Source organism: Chiloscyllium plagiosum, unplaced genomic scaffold (assembly GCF_037043375.1).
Source record: "Chiloscyllium plagiosum isolate Xiang-an unplaced genomic scaffold, Cpla_swu_hap1 HiC_scaffold_34, whole genome shotgun sequence".
Taxonomy (NCBI): domain Eukaryota; kingdom Metazoa; phylum Chordata; class Chondrichthyes; order Orectolobiformes; family Hemiscylliidae; genus Chiloscyllium; species Chiloscyllium plagiosum.
Window position 1 is genome coordinate 20,722,161 of NW_028270172.1, and position 18,086 is coordinate 20,740,246.

The 18,086-nt window shown below is 44.4% G+C and overlaps 1 long non-coding RNA gene across 7 annotated transcripts in view; it reads right to left on the bottom strand.

The window, feature by feature from the left end:
- Positions 1-18,086, bottom strand: part of LOC122564460 (uncharacterized) — a 133,263-nt gene that overhangs the window by 39,517 nt on the left and 75,660 nt on the right. For 2 of the 7 annotated variants that reach the window (XR_015752834.1, XR_015752839.1), the window contains exon 2: positions 2,525-2,629. The exons of 4 other annotated variants lie outside the window; for them this stretch is intronic. This is a non-coding gene — a long non-coding RNA (uncharacterized LOC122564460). Of the gene's footprint in view, positions 1-193; positions 547-2,524; positions 2,630-18,086 lie in introns of those variants that run through there. One more of the 7 variants, XR_015752835.1, reaches the window with a different exon arrangement.

Below are 18,086 nucleotides of genomic sequence, written 5' to 3' on the forward strand. Positions count from 1 at the left end.
CCAAAGTGGAAGAGCAACATTTGAGAAGACATCAAACACCTTGAGACTTGCTATCAGGAAGAAAGCAAAGCCAGGCGAAAACAGGGAAAGGAGCATGCTGCCCCACCCACCCCTTCTCATAACCACCACCTGCCCCAAGTGTAACAGAGCCTCCAGTAGCCACAATAGTCTATACAGCCACCTATGGACTCACCCCGAGAATGGAAGAGAGTCATCCTTGTCTGTGAGGGACTGCTGAGGATGACTTGCTTACAACTTGAAGTCTTGCTAAAATCTCACAACCCTGATGGAAAAAATCACACAGTTGAAATTTTGGGATGAATTTTCCTGACATATTGGCAATGGTTTGGGAGGTGGGAGAAATGGTGAAATGATGAAAGGAAGGAGTGGGAGGGGGAGGTATCTGGAAAGAAGGATGACATCTTCCAGTGGTCATACCATACTGCTAGGGGCAGGTAACGTGGTAGATGATAGGCAGGAAACATGTGGTTACTCATGCAGTTTAAGATGCTAAAAGGATAAGTCTGATTTGGCTTTATTTTCACCAAGAGGTATTAACTTGGGCAAGTCGGTGGTGCTGTTTGGTCCCTTGAAGTTATATGACATAAAGGCAGCTAAAATAACATTACAACAACATTTATAAACAATTTAGGATTTGGAAATTATATGTTGTTCCATCATTCATTGACCTATACAACGAGACACTTTTGAGTTTAAAGACTAATGATATCTCTCAAATGGTCAGTGTTTTTGATGAAAGATGACCCACATTGCTTAAGTAATTAGTATCAGACACATAACAGGGTAGTGTGACATACTCCATGAAAGCAGTAGGGTTTTCCCTTGTTTTTTTTCTTGCTTCTCCCTGAAGTATACATAGTGTGAGGGTGAGTAGGAGTTGGGAGGACGGAAGAAATGCGTAATCATGATGCTAGTCGTTTTTCTGGACATTTGTTTCTCCATGTTCGTTTCGCACATTGTTCAGCATGCAGAGGAGAATCTGTTAACTGGTGTGACTAACACAAACAAAGTATGATCTGGCTATAATATTTGTTGAGATTATTTTTTAAAACAAACTGGCAGGTACTGGAAATGTGGAGCAGATGAAAGTTTTGGAAATACATTGGCATATATAGATTACATCTTTTGTTTAAGTCACACAGCACGGAAACAGACCTTCAGTCCAACTCATCCATGCTAACTAAGCTAGTACCATTTGCCTGATTTTTATTGAATTCAAATTCTGCCATAATGGCATTTGAACCCTGGTCCCAGGACTTTACCTGAGTCTCTGAACATAAGAATATAAGAACTAGGAGCAGTAGCAAGCCATCTGGTCCTTTGAGTGTGGTGCTGGAAATGCACAGCAGGTCAGGCAGCATCCAAGGAGCAGGAGAGTCGACGTTTCGGGCAAAAGCCCTTCAAGGTATGCCTATCTTGAAGAAGTTCCTCTCCTGCTCCTCAGATGCTACCTGACCGGCTGTGCTTTTCCGGCACCACACTCTCGACTCTGATCTTCAGCATCTGCAGTCTTCACTTTCACCCATCTGGTCCTTGAAGTCTGCTCCACCGTTCAATAAGATCATGGCTGATCTTTTTGTGGACTCAGATCTACTTACCCTCACTCTGACCATATCCCATATTCCTTTATTGTGCAAAAAAAATCTACCTTAGCTTTAAAGAAAGTTTACTGAAGTAGTGTCAACTACTTCACTGGGCAGGGAATTCCATAGTTTAACAACCCTCTGGGTGAAGAAGGTCCTTCTCAATTCAGTCCGAAATCAGCTCCCTCTAATCTTGAGGCCATGCCCTCTTGTCTTAATTTTACCTGTCAGTGGAAACATCCTCTCTACTTCTATCTTATCTATTCCCTTCATAATTTTATATGTTTCTATAAGATCCTCCCTCAATCTTCTGAATTCCAATGAATATAATCCCAGTATACTCAGCATCTCCTCATAAGTCAACACCCTCAACTCCGGAGTCAACCTAGTGAACCTCCTCTGTGAACCAGAATAGCACTAATTTATCCCCACTGTTAGCTTCTTGTCAGTCAAACACTCCTCTATCCATTTTAAAACTTTACCCCTAACAACATGCATCCTTATCTTATGCAGCAAACTCTTGTGTGGCACCTTGTTGAAATCTAGATAAACCACATCGACTGGATCCACTTTGTCGATCTTGCTTGTAATATCTTCATAGAATTCCAAAAGATTTGTCAAGCATGGCCTGCATTTCATGAACCCATACTGTGTCTGCCCAACAGGACAATTTCTATTAAGATGCCTTGTTACTTCTTCCTTGATAATTGACTCAGGCATCTTCCCCACTACAGAGATTAAGCTAACTGGTCTATAATTCCCCATCTTTTGTCTACCTCCCTTTATAAACTGTTTTCCAATCTGCTGGGACTGCCTCAGACTGCAGTGAATTTTGGAAAATTACCGCCAGTGCACCTGCTATTTCTCCTGCCATCTCTTTAGCACCCTAGGATGCATTCCATCAGGGCCAGGAGACTTACCAATCCTTAGTTCCATTAGCTTGCCCAACACAATCTCTTCTTTAATAATGGTTTCCAGTTCCTCATCGTCTTTGTCAATTACTGGCACATTATCAGTGTCCTCCACTGTAAAGACCGATACAAAATACTGTTCAATGCCTCGGCAATTTCATCATATCTCATAACTAAACTCCCCTTCTCATCCTCTAAAGGTCCAATGCTTACTTTAGTCACTGTTTTTTATTTTATATATTTATAGAAACGTTTGCTGTCTTTAATATAAACTTTTGTTATCCATTTTTAATAGAAACATTTGTCTTTATCTTAACTTGTGCTATCTCTAGAATAATAGCCCAGAGATAATATTACCAGGCCATTGCCTCTTCATGTGTGGTGGTATAGGCAGCATTGAAGTTACTTTTAGATTTTGTATGAATATCCAGGAGCGTAACTGGAACCATAGACATCTCAGGTTGACTGAGTGGAGTCATAACTCTCTAATCTACAAGTTTAGCAGCTCCTGGGCTTGCAGCAAGTTCAAAAAAGTATTTGTGCAAAGCAGATATGGATTTTAAAAAAATCTATATTGGGTAAGAAAAACAATCTCATGAAGTTCACTTGAAATTCCTTTTAAAGGTTTTTTAAAATATATTAACACGCTTAGGAGAGATTTGTTTACTGAGAGCAACAAGAATTTTTTTTATTCGTTGACAGGATGAGGCCATAAATGGCCAGGTCAGTTTTTATTACCTATCCCTGAGGGCAGTTAAGAGTTAACCACATTGTTGTCGGTCTGGAGTTATATATATCCCAGACCAGGTAAGGATTCCCTGAAAGATATTAGTGAACCAAAGTTTACACGGAGGCCTTCTGCAATTGTATTATTAGATATTAAAAGGCAATGTCAACTGTACTGAATCAATGGGAATCAATGCCTCCTTGACGATGTATTGTACTGTGGACATAAAGTTACTGCGAAGCACTCGACGTTCTTGCAGGATAATTCCTCTCTTTGCCTGCTGGTGCTCTTGCACCTCAAAACTACTGTCGCCCTTAGATAATCAGAGACTAGCAATGGCCCATTGAATTCATGAGCAGAAACTTAAAGTGGTCTGGATGACATTGACTCTGGCAAAATTTGTGACAGAACTGGATGAGAAGGGTGAGGCTGATCTTGAAGTCAGGATCATCTTGTTTCATCTTTTATACTTGTGACAAGCGATGCAGTGAGTTTCTTGTTGGGAAGCAGGGAGTTGCCAATTAAGGGTAATTGCTGCTTGTTAAATGCCTTGTAAACAGCCCCCTTTGCCTCATTAATATTTAGCTTTCTATTGTACAAAATGTACAAAACAAGCTGGATGTCAATAGGGAAATCAGCTTGCCATTGCTCTGAAGGACCTCCCAATTGTACATCACCAATCAAATCTCAGGGCATGCTCCTTGGTCACAGACCACACATGAAGCCTATGTCCACCAACCCTGACATCCAACGTTCCAGCCTCTAAGAACCTTCGTGGCACATCTCTGATGCACTTATAGGCTTCTGCACTTCAATACTGCACCTTGGCTGAACTGGCAACCAGCAACCCCTCTGGAGCAACTACACGAACCCAGCAGTCAATGCCGTAGTCAGTGTGCTGATGTCAATCATGCGTGGAATCTTGGAGTGGCTATGCAGCTTAGAGGGATCATTGCTGACAGCTATAATTGTAATGCTGCAGCAGGGTTGTTCTGTGTTCAGGAACACATACTCAGCTCAGGAACTGAAACAGAGTGTATCTCCCAGCTCTTCACTCACTCACTTTCATAGCATTCACTTGCTCTGAACATACCCAGATACTCAGTAGTCTTACCCTGCCTTACCTTTTAGTGCTTTGACCACCCCCCATCTTAGCCAAAGATACCAGGCTCATAATGCTTCTGTCATTCCTTGCCATTTCGTACTGGCACAAAGCCAAGAAGTTTGACATCGAAGTCAACAGAGATAGTCTTTGGTCAGGGGTTCTGGCACAGTAAGTCAAGAGCAGCCATCATTAGCAGTGCGGGGGCTCGGAAACCATCACTCAGCTACTTGTGGTGGTTAGAGTCAGGATGCTGCCCACATAATGGACGAGGTGCCAAACATTGGGCAGTGTACACCTGTCCTGACTCCTCCTGCTCTGCTGTCAGTTGTTTTTCTACTGGAATGAGGGGCAGACAGGTACTATGGGAGGTGAAAGTGAGTGGAACAGCTATTACTTTTGATGCGCGTTGGCCCAAGCAAGTGATCAAGGCTGTGCAGAGGGCAGACATGGTTAGTGGCGGCAGGAGTCAATCAGAGAACCGAGGCAGGTAACAGCGAGTGAGGGAAGATACTGCAGGCAATAATGAGAGTGGGGAGCCTGAGCTTTTGTAGGAAGTGCATACAGTAGCAGAGTGAGGCATTAGAGAGACATACCCTGCCATGTGAGCTTCTTCCCATAGTACTGGGCATCTCCCCTAAGACACCAGAAACTGGGTGGCAACCTCAGACCAGTTTGGAATGGTGGCCTCCACCTGCTGGTCCCAGGACACGGGAAAGGTCTTTGTTTACACCACTTCATCCAAAGGGAGGTCCAGGCCTCCACAATAAAATGGGGCATCAAAATTCCCATGTCTTCCGAGTCCGGAGCAAATATCAGGAACCATGCAGCCAGCTCCAGACTGACACTGCTTGGCCAGATGGACAACAGGTCAGATGGACAACAGGCCAGGTGGACAACAGATAGACAACAGGTCACATGGACAATAGGCCAAGTGGATAACAGGCCAAGTGGACAACAGATAGACAACAGGTCACATGGACAACAGGCCAGGTGGACAACAGATAGACAACAGGTCACATGAACAGGCCAGGTGGACAACAGGCTTTTAAAGATGGTCAGACATAAGGGATGCTGAATACAGGGATATCAACTGAGTGATGACCTGTCTGGGAACGGAGTGTGGTAAAACCGGACCAGAATTAGACGTGAGAGACACCATTGTGCTGGGATAGGTACTTGATGAGGTTAGTTTGGTAAGACATAGCAAGAGATCTTGCAAGGCCTTAAATACAAAAAAAACTTGATGGGTCTGGGATTTTACAAAAAGGTATGATTCAGCCTCATGAAAATATATCATTGGGCCTCTACAGGTTACCACCTTTGTGTCTCTGATGTCTGGGGTCTGCACACCAATCATCACTGCCAGTTGCAATATTAAAATGATTTCAGGCAATAGATGAGAGGCCAACTCAAAGCAACATTCTTATGCAGTCCTATCAACCTTCTGTGATTATAGTACGTCATTGTAGCAACGTCCAATATTCTCGTGGAGTTGCTCATTTTTATGATTAGGTGGTTAAATACTTTAAACAATTGGGGTTGGAAGCGACATGTACAATGTTGTTGATAAATAGAGCCAACACATTCATAAAATAAGAGGGTTGAGATTTCTAAAATAGTAGACACGAATTTCACATAAATGGATTCCTGCATTTCTAAGTAGTATCACAGAAGATACTAGCGTTAGTGGTAAAGTCACTGGCTAATAATTCAGAACTGCAGATTAATGTGCTCTGGAGGCATGGGTTTGAATCCTGCCCACTGCAAATGGTGAAGTTTTAATTGTAACCATTGTCCGTTGTTGTTCAAATATCCTTTAGGGAAGGAAATCCGCCATCTTTGTCTGGTCTCACCCACATGTGACTCCAGATCTACACCAATGCGGTTGGCTTTTAACTGCCATCTGGGTAATGTATGCTGGTCTAGCCAGTGATGCCTAAATCCTGTGAATGATTTTTAAAATGTTAATGCAACATTTGGTTTATTGCAAGTATAATAATCCATTCACAGCAACCTGCTCAGCAGCTTTCTGTGTGATGAGGAGAAAGAAACAACTTCCATGCAGCAATCATGTGAACAAAATATCTGAAAATTGTACTACCATCTATTTTGCGAATTAAACATTGAAATCAGTTCTTTATTTTTGTTGAAACAGAAGTTCTTCTAACAGGTCCTCGTTCTACCCACACAAATCATTGCAGAAAGCCTCTTATGTGTGACCTACACTTGATTTGTAAAAAAAGGAAGTTGTGCTAATCTTCCAACATACAGTGTAATGACATCATATTTGATAAACTACAGTAAGGGCAGCAACAGGAAACAAAATAAGTGACTTTTAATCCAATGCTGAGCACTTAATCATGATTATTAACTCATAACCTGACAGGTATATTTTTTCAGTGCTATGATAGAATATGCAGGTACTAAAAACCAGAAAGGAACAATACACCATTGCTATATCTTTTTTCCATCCCAGGATAATTGAAAGAATAGTGGGGTACGGGGTGGTTAGTCCTGGTGGGTGCAAAGCAGGCATTTTTTAACGACAGTAAAAGCAATCAAGCGACAACTGTGCCAAATTGTCTGTGGACCGCAAAAGGGTGGAGCACAGAAGAAAATGAACAGATAAAGAAACAAAGTCTGAGGCAGAACGAGCAGAAACAAACTGAATGAAGGGCGAGCTGCAGATAACAACGGTCTAGTTAACAGTTCATGAACTCAAAAGGGGTAGCTCCTGCCTGATCGACACCCACAAACTTTTTGAGGAACTGGCTACCCGATTACAACTTTGGAAATCCCTGTGACGTGGTGCACCTTAACTTTAAAACACCCTTTTTAATGTTCCAAATGAATGAATATTAAGTCAGACCTTTGGGAATTCAGGGTAATCCCTGGGAATAGATGAGAGACTGTCTAAAGGACACAATACAATGCGTTTATTTGAGGAGTTATTGGAGGTTGTTGAGGTTTCTGTGGGATGGAGAGGAGGGACGGTGTTCTTGAGTTATAGATAGGAGATGGAGGATGTGGGATATTGGGGTGTGGGGTGGGCGTGAGGCACTTGTTCTGCAACCTCTATTGTTTCTAACTTACATCAACGATCTGGGCTGAGAAGCCAAACTGTTAAACTTTTAAAAAATGTTAAACAATGGAATAGGAAGAGGTAGACCAGAAGTTAGTGCAAGTTTGACAAAATATGATGACAGTGGCAGCATGTTTAAAGTGGGAAGTGAAATCAGAGAATAGATATATTCTGTGAAAAGTGATTGATGACAAAGAAGAACACAATGAGACCCGCTCAGGTTATTGTCCATTACATTGCCTATTCATGGGAAATCAATGAAGATCTATATATCGGTGAAATGTTCTTAATATATCTATAAAAATCTTTAGTTATTAGCTTTAAAGTTCTTTGCAAAATCTTTAATTCCTTCTTTCACTTCTTATTTATTTGCACCCTTACTTTTTGTAGCTTGCTCCGTTACTGTCTCTCACGACATTTGTTGACTATGGCTGCTTAACTACACAAGTGAAAGAGTTCGGCATGATTTTATCATAGGTTTTGGGACTTTTGTTATGTGCTGCCCTTAACTGTGTATTTCCAAATTGCATCATTCCGATCAGGAGATCTGTACACACTCTGACTCATCTTGCATCTTTTGTTGTTCCAAAATATGTCACTAGATTGGCAGGCTATTTACCACATACATATCTATTCCACCTGCCATCATTGCACTGTGGCTGCAGTGTGTCCCATAGGTAGGATGCACTGCAGTATCTACGAAGCCTTAATAGCTATCCCAAACCCCATTCTCCACAATCTAAAATATCAAGGCCAACAAGAGAAAAGGAACCTTATCAAAGGCTTTACTGAAGTCCATGTATACCACGTCAACTACCCTACCCTTATCTACATGCTTGGTCACCTTCTCAAAAAACTCAGTGAGATTTGTGAGTCACAACCTGCCCTTGACGAAACCATCTTGACTATCTGAAATCAAATTGTTGCTTGCTAGATGATCTTCTAAACAATATGGAAGAACTTCCATAGCTGCAATGTCCTTTTTCATCAAACAGGGCAGTAATTTCAAGAAGGTAGCAATCCTGTAAAACACAGGCACATGGTTTGCAAATTCCACATCCTAATTACTAATTCCAGCCTCTATTCCCACAGTTGTCTTAACAGGATCAAACTCAATGTAACACTCAGCTTTGAGCTGGCCCATCCCTACTTCCTGCACCTCTCCTCTGCCTGTTGCTACTGCAGCCTTCAGTCCTTCAGTACCCTCCATATTTTACTGTTCAAATGTTACTGTGATTTGTTTCCAGCTACTTCCTTTGTAAACGCAAACATATTCAGAATTCTGCTTCTCCATGAATCCTGGCTATTTAAGGGTTCCTGGCCCCCAGTGGCTCAATGTTTATCCTCTGTGTTTAAATACCTCTAATATCCTGACTCCATTCATCTCGGTAACTTCCTTCACCTCCCCAGAGTACCCTGTTCCTCTCACTCTTGTCTTTTGCATATCCTCTATTCACTCCACAATTATCCTCTTATTCAGTGCAGTTTCCAATATCATGCCTCCATCTTCGAGTGGGTCTCATATGAGGGTCCTTTCTCAAGTACCACTGTCAGACACAACTTCAATGTTTGGCTGAACACAGTTGATAAGTCTCAAGGAACCTGAATGATATATTCCCACTATTATCTGTGAATGATACTCAGGCTCTCCTGACATATCAGGACCTGATCGCCCCCAGTCTCTTCAGTGGATTGGGGAACCATTCTCTCATCCACTCATGTTGGGACAGGATCTTTCTGCATCTGTCTTCCATCCCCACCTCTGGTATCAAAACTTGTTTGGAGCTGGGCTGTCAGCACACTGGAGATCCTGTCCACTAACAGAGAAAAGTGCTGGGCTCTCGGTCTGTTGATGAGTCCACTTGCTTAGCACACTGCCACTATTTGTCTGCCATTTCCTGCTCTCCAATGCCAATTGATCCCTATGTTTGATCTCAGAAGCAGTCAGGTCAGAAACGTAACTCACACTTACTACATGACAAAACTTTATTTCATGCTCCCACTTTTAGCATTCAGTTTTTCAGAAGCACATCATGTGCAGGAATTAAAGTAACCAGATATTGGTAGCAGTGTTTTTTTAACCTGGTTAGGTTCCAACTTCTGGAATTTCTTCCTGAAACCCTCTCATTTTCCACACGCCATTCCTTCTTTAAGATATTCGAAACCCATATCGTTATACCTCTTAATATCTACTTCTTTGTAGTTTGCCATCCGTTCCTCCTCTGAACTTGCATCAACTTCCATCACTCCATTTCTTATACCTTTCAGGTAGCTAGGGACATTTCTTGACCTTCAAAATGCTGAACAAATGCTCAATTTTTTCCATGGTGGTTTTCATGTTATTGTATTTGAACGGCAATCTAAAACTTGATAAATTCTTAGAGGGCCAGGCAACAAAAGTAGCATTCAATGAGACACTGGAGGGACTGCAGAGTTGGGCTCAGAAAGCTGGTATTAGAGAGGTGAAAGTCTGCAGGACAATCAACCTACTTCACATCCACTGTTGGCCCTGGGATAGTTGCTGTGCAGAATGTCCAATGCAAAGGTCTGAGGGCAGCCAACACTGGCTTCCAAGTCTCACTCATATTACTTGAGTGAACGGCCAATAGCTTTCATAGCTCCAGAGGCAAATTGCTCATTTTAATACAGTCAGGACTAGGAAGTCTGTGGACAGTAACCTCACCTCCTGTCTCCCCAAAACCTGTCCACAAAGTACAATGGAATATTCTCAACTTGCCCGAATTAGTGCAGCTCCAGAAACACTTAAATTGCTCAACTCCATCCAGGACAAAGCAGCCCATTTGGCAAGCATCCTATCTGCCATCTTCAAAATTCACTCCCGCTACCATAGCTCACTGCAGCAGCTGCATCTCACATTTCGTGTAAAGTGCACTACAACAACTCGCCAAAACCATTTTCAAAACCTGGTGACCTCTAAAACCTAGAGGGCAACAGGAACACTGCCAGCCATATGTTTCCCTCCAAGTCTCACATCATCCTGACTTGGAACTCTATTGCTGTGTCCTCAGTGTCACTGGGTTAAAATCCTGGAACTGCCTTCTCAACTGCACCGTGGATTTTCTGGGAACAGTTGGACTATGGTCACTGAAGAAGGCAACTCCCCAGCACCTTCTCAAGAGCAATTAGGAATGGGCAACAAAAGTTGGTCTTGCCAACAATACACACATCCTGTGAAAGCATTTTTTAAAAGGGTGCTATTTGCTTTACTGGCAACAATGTTACGATTTGTGCCAGAGTGGGGAGTTTGTGAGAGACAAATGGGATGGAGACAGTCTTCAGATCCTCCTGGATCCACAGTTTGTAGACATAAAGAAAACATTAAACTGTCTTTTTGGTGACCTTCACTTCATGGCATGCTGCACAATTTTGTAACTCAGAGGACACCACCTGGGCAGGAAAAGTGGAGGAGGAGAAGGAAGAGGAAGAGCAGCAGGAAGAGAGGGGGCAGCACACCCACCCAGTCCCCTTAGCTGCTAAATTTCTCAACGACTCATCAAAGAGGGTTTCACCTAAAACAGCCCCCTCATCTCCCTTACACCAGCCATCTGCCCATAGAACAACTGTCCTCTTAATCACCACTCGCGCACGCTCACACTTCTAGTCTCATTTACACTAGCATCAAGCTCAGATGAAAAACAATTGCGAGAACTCATTTCCAATTTGGTACCAGTCAACATGCAGAATTATAAATCATTTTGTTGCTCACTAAACTTTTCTTGTGCTACTATGAAGTATTTGATCAGGAGACAGAATCTAATCACCTCCCGTTGACATTCAATAGCATGACCATTGTTGAATCCTCCACTATCTATATGACTGGGAATTAACATTGACCAGAACTTGAGCTGGACCAGTTTTATAAATACTAAAGCCACAAGGGCAGGTCAACTTTTGAGAAATCTGGATTCATAATTAATCTTCTGTCTCTCCAAAGCTTGCCCATTACCTAAAAGTTACAAATCGACAGTGTGATGAAGTACTCTCCACTCCCCAGGCTAGATGCATCTACAACGGAACTCAAGAGGCATGACATCATCCAGGGAGAAAGAAGCTTGCTTCAACTGCACTCCTTTCTGCTTCCAATACCAATGTACTGGAGAGAGATATCAGTTTGTACTATCTACAAAATGCACGGAACCGATTTACCAAGGCTCCTTTCTCAGCACCTACCAAACTTTAAAATCTCCCACAAGCAGGACAAGGACACAGCAATATGGGAACATGACACCACCCTACAAGTTCCCCTCCAAGCCACACATCATCCAGACTTGGAAGAATACTGCTAATGCTTATTGTCACTGGGACAAAAAGTACTGGAACGCCCACCCAAACAGTGCAATGGGTGTAATTACACCCATGGAGTGCAGCAGAAAGTATAATTATACCTCGATAGAGTGCAGCAGTGGGTATAAGTACACCCCGATAGAGTGCAGTGGTGGGTATAATTACACCCGGATAGAGTGCAGCAGTGGGCATAATTACACCCCGATAGAGTGCAGCAGTGGGTATAATTACACCACAATAGAGTGCAGCGGTGGGTACAATAACACCCCGATAGAGTGCAGCAGTGGGTATAATTACACCCCGATAAAGTGCAGCAGTGGGTATAATTACACCACAATAGAGTGCAGCGGTGGGTGTAATTACACCCCGATAGAGTGCAGCAGTGGGTATAATTACACCCCGATAGAGTGCAGCGGTGGGTATAATTACACCACGATAGAGTGCTGTGGTGGGTATAATTGCACCTCGATAGAGTGCTGCAGTGGATATAATTACACATCGATGGAGTGCAGCAGTGGGTATATAATTACACCCCGATAGAGTGCAGCAGTGGGTACAATTACACCCTGATAGAGTGCAGCGGTGGGTATAATTACACCCCAATAGAGTGCAGAAGTGGACATAATCACACCCCGATAGAGTGCAGCAGTGGGTATAATTACACATCGATGGAGTGCAGCAGTGGGTATATAATTACACCCCGATAGAGTGCAGCAGTGGGTACAATTACACCCTGATAGAGTGCAGCGGTGGGTATAATTACACCCCAATAGAGTGCAGAAGTGGACATAATCACACCCCGATAGAGTGCAGCAGTGGGTATAATTACACCCTGATAGAGTGCAGTGGTGGGTATAATTACACCCCGATAGAGTGCAGAAGTGGACATAATCACACCCCGATAGAGTGCAGCAGTGGGTACAATTACACCCCGATAGAGTGCAGCGGTGGGTATAATTATACCTCGATAGAGTGCAGCGGTGGGTATAATTACACCTCGATAGAGTGCATCAGTGGGTATATAATTACACCCCGATACACTGCAGCATTGGGTATAATTACACCCCGATAGAGTGCTGCAGTAGGTATAATTACACTCCGATAGAGTGCAGCAGTGGGTACAATTACACCCTGATAGAGTGCAGCGGTGGATATAATTACACCCCAATAGAGTGCAGAAGTGGACATAATCACACCCCGATAGAGTGCAGCAGTGGGTATAATTACACCCTGATAGAGTGCAGTGGTGGGTATAATTACACCCAGATAGAGTGCAGAAGTGGACATAATCACACCCCGATAGAGTGCAGTGGTGGGTATAATTACACCCCGATAGAGTGCAGAAGTGGACATAATCACACCCCGATAGAGTGCAGCAGTGGGTACAATTACACCCCGATAGAGTGCAGCGGTGGGTATAATTATACCTCGATAGAGTGCAGCGGCGGGTATAATTACACCTCGATAGAGTGCAGCAGTGGGTATATAATTACACCCCGATACACTGCAGCATTTGGTATAATTACACCCCGAGAGAGTGCTGCAGTAGGTATAATTACACCCTGATAGAGTGCAGTGGTGGGTATAATTACACCCGGATAGAGTGCAGCAGTGGGCATAATTACACCCGGATAGAGTGCAGCAGTGGGCATAATTACACCCCGATAGAGTGCAGCAGTGGGTATAATTACACCACAATAGAGTGCAGCGGTGGGTACAATAACACCCCGATAGAGTGCAGCAGTGGGTATAATTACACCCCGATAAAGTGCAGCAGTGGGTATAATTACACCACAATAGAGTGCAGCGGTGGGTGTAATTACACCTCGATAGAGTGCTGCAGTGGATATAATTACACATCGATGGAGTGCAGCAGTGGGTATATAATTACACCCCGATAGAGTGCAGCAGTGGGTACAATTACACCCTGATAGAGTGCAGCGGTGGGTATAATTACACCCCAATAGAGTGCAGAAGTGGACATAATCACACCCCGATAGAGTGCAGCAGTGGGTATAATTACACCCTGATAGAGTGCAGTGGTGGGTATAATTACACCCCGATAGAGTGCAGAAGTGGACATAATCACACCCCGATAGAGTGCAGCAGTGGGTACAATTACACCCCGATAGAGTGCAGCGGTGGGTATAATTATACCTCGATAGAGTGCAGCGGTGGGTATAATTACACCTCGATAGAGTGCATCAGTGGGTATATAATTACACCCCGATACACTGCAGCATTGGGTATAATTACACCCCGATAGAGTGCTGCAGTAGGTATAATTACACTCCGATAGAGTGCAGCAGTGGGTACAATTACACCCTGATAGAGTGCAGCGGTGGATATAATTACACCCCAATAGAGTGCAGAAGTGGACATAATCACACCCCGATAGAGTGCAGCAGTGGGTATAATTACACCCTGATAGAGTGCAGTGGTGGGTATAATTACACCCAGATAGAGTGCAGAAGTGGACATAATCACACCCCGATAGAGTGCAGTGGTTGGTATAATTACACCCCGATAGAGTGCAGAAGTGGACATAATCACACCCCGATAGAGTGCAGCAGTGGGTACAATTACACCCCGATAGAGTGCAGCGGTGGGTATAATTATACCTCGATACAGTGCAGCGGCGGGTATAATTACACCTCGATAGAGTGCAGCTGTGGGTATATAATTACACCCCGATACACTGCAGCATTGGGTATAATTACACCCCGAGAGAGTGCTGCAGTAGGTATAATTACACCCCGATAGAGTGCAGCAGTGGGTACAATTACACCCTGATAGAGTGCAGCGGTGGGTATAATTACACCCCAATAGAGTGCAGAAGTGGACATAATCACACCCCGATAGAGTGCAGCAGTGGGTATAATTACACCCTGATAGAGTGCAGTGGTGGGTATAATTACAGCCCGATAGAGTGCAGAAGTGGACATAATCACACCTCGATAGAGTGCAGTGGTGGGTATAATTACACCCCGATAGAGTGCAGAAGTGGACATAATCACACCCCGATAGAGTGCAGCAGTGGGTACAATTACACCCCGATAGAGTGCAGCGGTGGGTATAATTATACCTCGATAGAGTGCAGCGGCGGGTATAATTACACCTCGATAGAGTGCAGCAGTGGGTATATAATTACACCCCGATACACTGCAGCATTGGGTATAATTACACCTCGATAGAGTGCAGCAGTGGATATATAATTACACCCCGATAGAGTGCCGAAGTGGACATTATCCCACCCCGAAAGAGTGCAGCAGTGGACATTATCACACCCCGATAGAGTGCATAAGTGGACAGAATCACACGCGATAGAGTGCAGCAGTGGGTATAATTACACCCCGATAGAGTGCATAAGTGGACATAATCACACGCGATAGAGTGCAGCAGTGGGTATAATTACACCCCGATAGAGTGCAGCACTGGCTACAATTACACCTCGATGGAGTGCAGCAGTAGGTATAATTACACCCCGATAGAGTGCAGCAGTGGTTACAATTACACCCCAATAGAGTGCAGCGGTGGGTATAATTACACCCCGATACACTGCAGCATTGGGTATAATTACACCTCGATAGAGTGCAGCAGTGGATATATAATTACACCCCGATAGAGTGCAGAAGGGGCCATTATCACACCCCGAAAGAGTGCAGCAGTGGACATTATCACACCCCGATAGAGTGCATAAGTGGACAGAATCACACGCGATAGAGTGCAGCAGTGGGTATAATTACACCCCGATAGAGTGCATAAGTGGACATAATCACACGCGATAGAGTGCAGCAGTGGGTATAATTACACCCCGATAGAGTGCAGAAGTGGACATTATCACACCCCGAAAGAGTGCAGCAGTAGGTATAATTACACGCCGATAGAGTGCAGCAGTGGTTACAATTACACCCCAATAGAGTGCAGCGGTGGGTATAATTACACCCCGATCGAGTGCAGCAGTGGGTGTACTTACACCCCGATAGAGTGCAGCAGTGGGTACAATTACACCCCAATAGAGTGCAGTGGTGGGTATAATTACACCCCGCGAAGTGCAGCAGTGGGTGTACTTACACCCCGCTAGAGTGCAGCAGTGGGTACAATTACACCCCAATAGAGTGCAGTGGTGGGTATAATTACACCCCGCGAAGTGCAGCAGTGGTATAATTACACCCCGATAGAGTGCAACAGTAGGTATGATTACACCCCGATAGAGTGCAGAAGTGGACATAATCACACCCCGATAGAGTGCAGCAGTGGGTATAATTATACCCCGATAGAGTGCAGCAGTGGTTACAATTACACCTCGATGGAGTGCAGCAGTAGGTATAATTACACCCCGATAGAGTGCAGCAGTGGGTACAATTACACCCCGATAGAGTGCAGAAGTGGACATAATCACACCCCGATAGAGTGCAGCAGTAGGGAAAATTACACCCCGATAGAGTGCAGTGGTGGGTATAATTACACCCCGATAGAGTGCAGAAGTGGACATAATCACACCCCGATAGAGTGCAGCAGTGGGTATAATCACACCCCGATAGAGTGCAGCAGTGGGTACAATTACACCCCGATAGAGTGCAGTGGTGGGTATAATTACACCCCGCGAAGTGCAGCAGTGGGTGTACTTACACCCCGATAGAGTGCAGCAGTGGGTACAATTACACCCCGATAGAGTGCAGTGGTGGGTATAATTACACCCCGCGAAGTGCAGCAGTGGGTATAATTACATCCCGATAGAGTGCAGCAGTGGGTATAATTACACCCCGATAGCGTGCAGCAGTGGGTATAATTACACCCTGCGGAGTGCAGCAGTGGGTATAATTACACCTCAATACCGTGCAGCAGTGGGTACAATTACACCCCGATAGAGTGCAGTGGTGGGTATAATTACACCCCGCGAAATGCAGCAGTGGGTATAATTACACCCCGATAGAGTGCAGCAGTGGGTATAATTACACTCCGATAGCGTGCAGCAGTGGGTATAATTACACCCTGCGGAGTGCAGCAGGGGGTATAATTGCTCTCTGCGGAGTGCAGCAGTGGGTATAATTACACCCCGATAGCGTGCAGCAGTGGGTATAATTACACCCCAATAGAGTGCAGCAGGGGGTATAATTGCACTCTGCGGAGTGCAGCATTGAGTATAATTACACTCTGCGGAGTGCAGCAGTGGGTATAATTACACCTCAATACCGTGCAGCAGTGGGTACAATTACACCCCGATAGAGTGCAGTGGTGGGTATAATTACACCCCGATAGAGTGCAGAAGTAGACATAATCACACCCCGATAGAGTGCAGCAGTGGGTACAATTACACCCCGATAGAGTGCAGCGGTGGGTATAATTATACCTCGATAGAGTGCAGCGGCGGGTATAATTACACCTCGATAGAGTGCAGCAGTGGGTATATAATTACACCCCGATACACTGCAGCATTGGGTATAATTACACCTCGATAGAGTGCAGCAGTGGATATATAAGTACACCCCGATAGAGTGCAGAAGTGGACATTATCACACCCCGAAAGAGTGCAGCAGTGGACATTATCACACCCCGATAGAGTGCAGCAGTGGGTATAATTACACCCCGATAGAGTGCATAAGTGGACATAATCACACGCGATAGAGTGCAGCAGTGGGTATAATTACACCCCGATAGAGTGCATAAGTGGACATAATCACACGCGATAGAGTGCAGCAGTGGGTATAATTACACCCCGATAGAGTGCAGCACTGGGTACAATTACACCTCGATGGAGTGCAGCAGCAGGTATAATTACACCCCGATAGAGTGCAGCAGTGGTTACAATTACACCCCAATAGAGTGTAGCGGTAGGTATAATTACACCCCGATCGAGTGCAGCAGTGGGTGTACTTACACCCCGATAGAGTGCAGCAGTGGGTACAATTACACCCCGATAGAGTGCAGTGGTGGGTATAATTACACCCCGCGAAGTGCAGCAGTGGGTGTACTTACACCCCGATAGAGTGCAGCAGTGGGTACAATTACACCCCAATAGAGTGCAGTGGTGGGTATAATTACACCCCGCGAAGTGCAGCAGTGGGTATAATTACACCCCGATAGAGTGCAGCAGTGGGTACAATTACACCCCAATAGAGTGCAGTGGTGGGTATAATTACACCCCGCGAAGTGCAGCAGTGGGTATAATTACACCCCGATAGAGTGCAGCAGTAGGTATGATTACACCCCGATAGAGTGCAGAAGTGGACATAATCACACCCCGATAGAGTGCAGCAGTGGGTATAATTATACCCCGATAGAGTGCAGCAGTGGTTACAATTACACCTCGATGGAGTGCAGCAGTAGGTATAATTACACCCCGATAGAG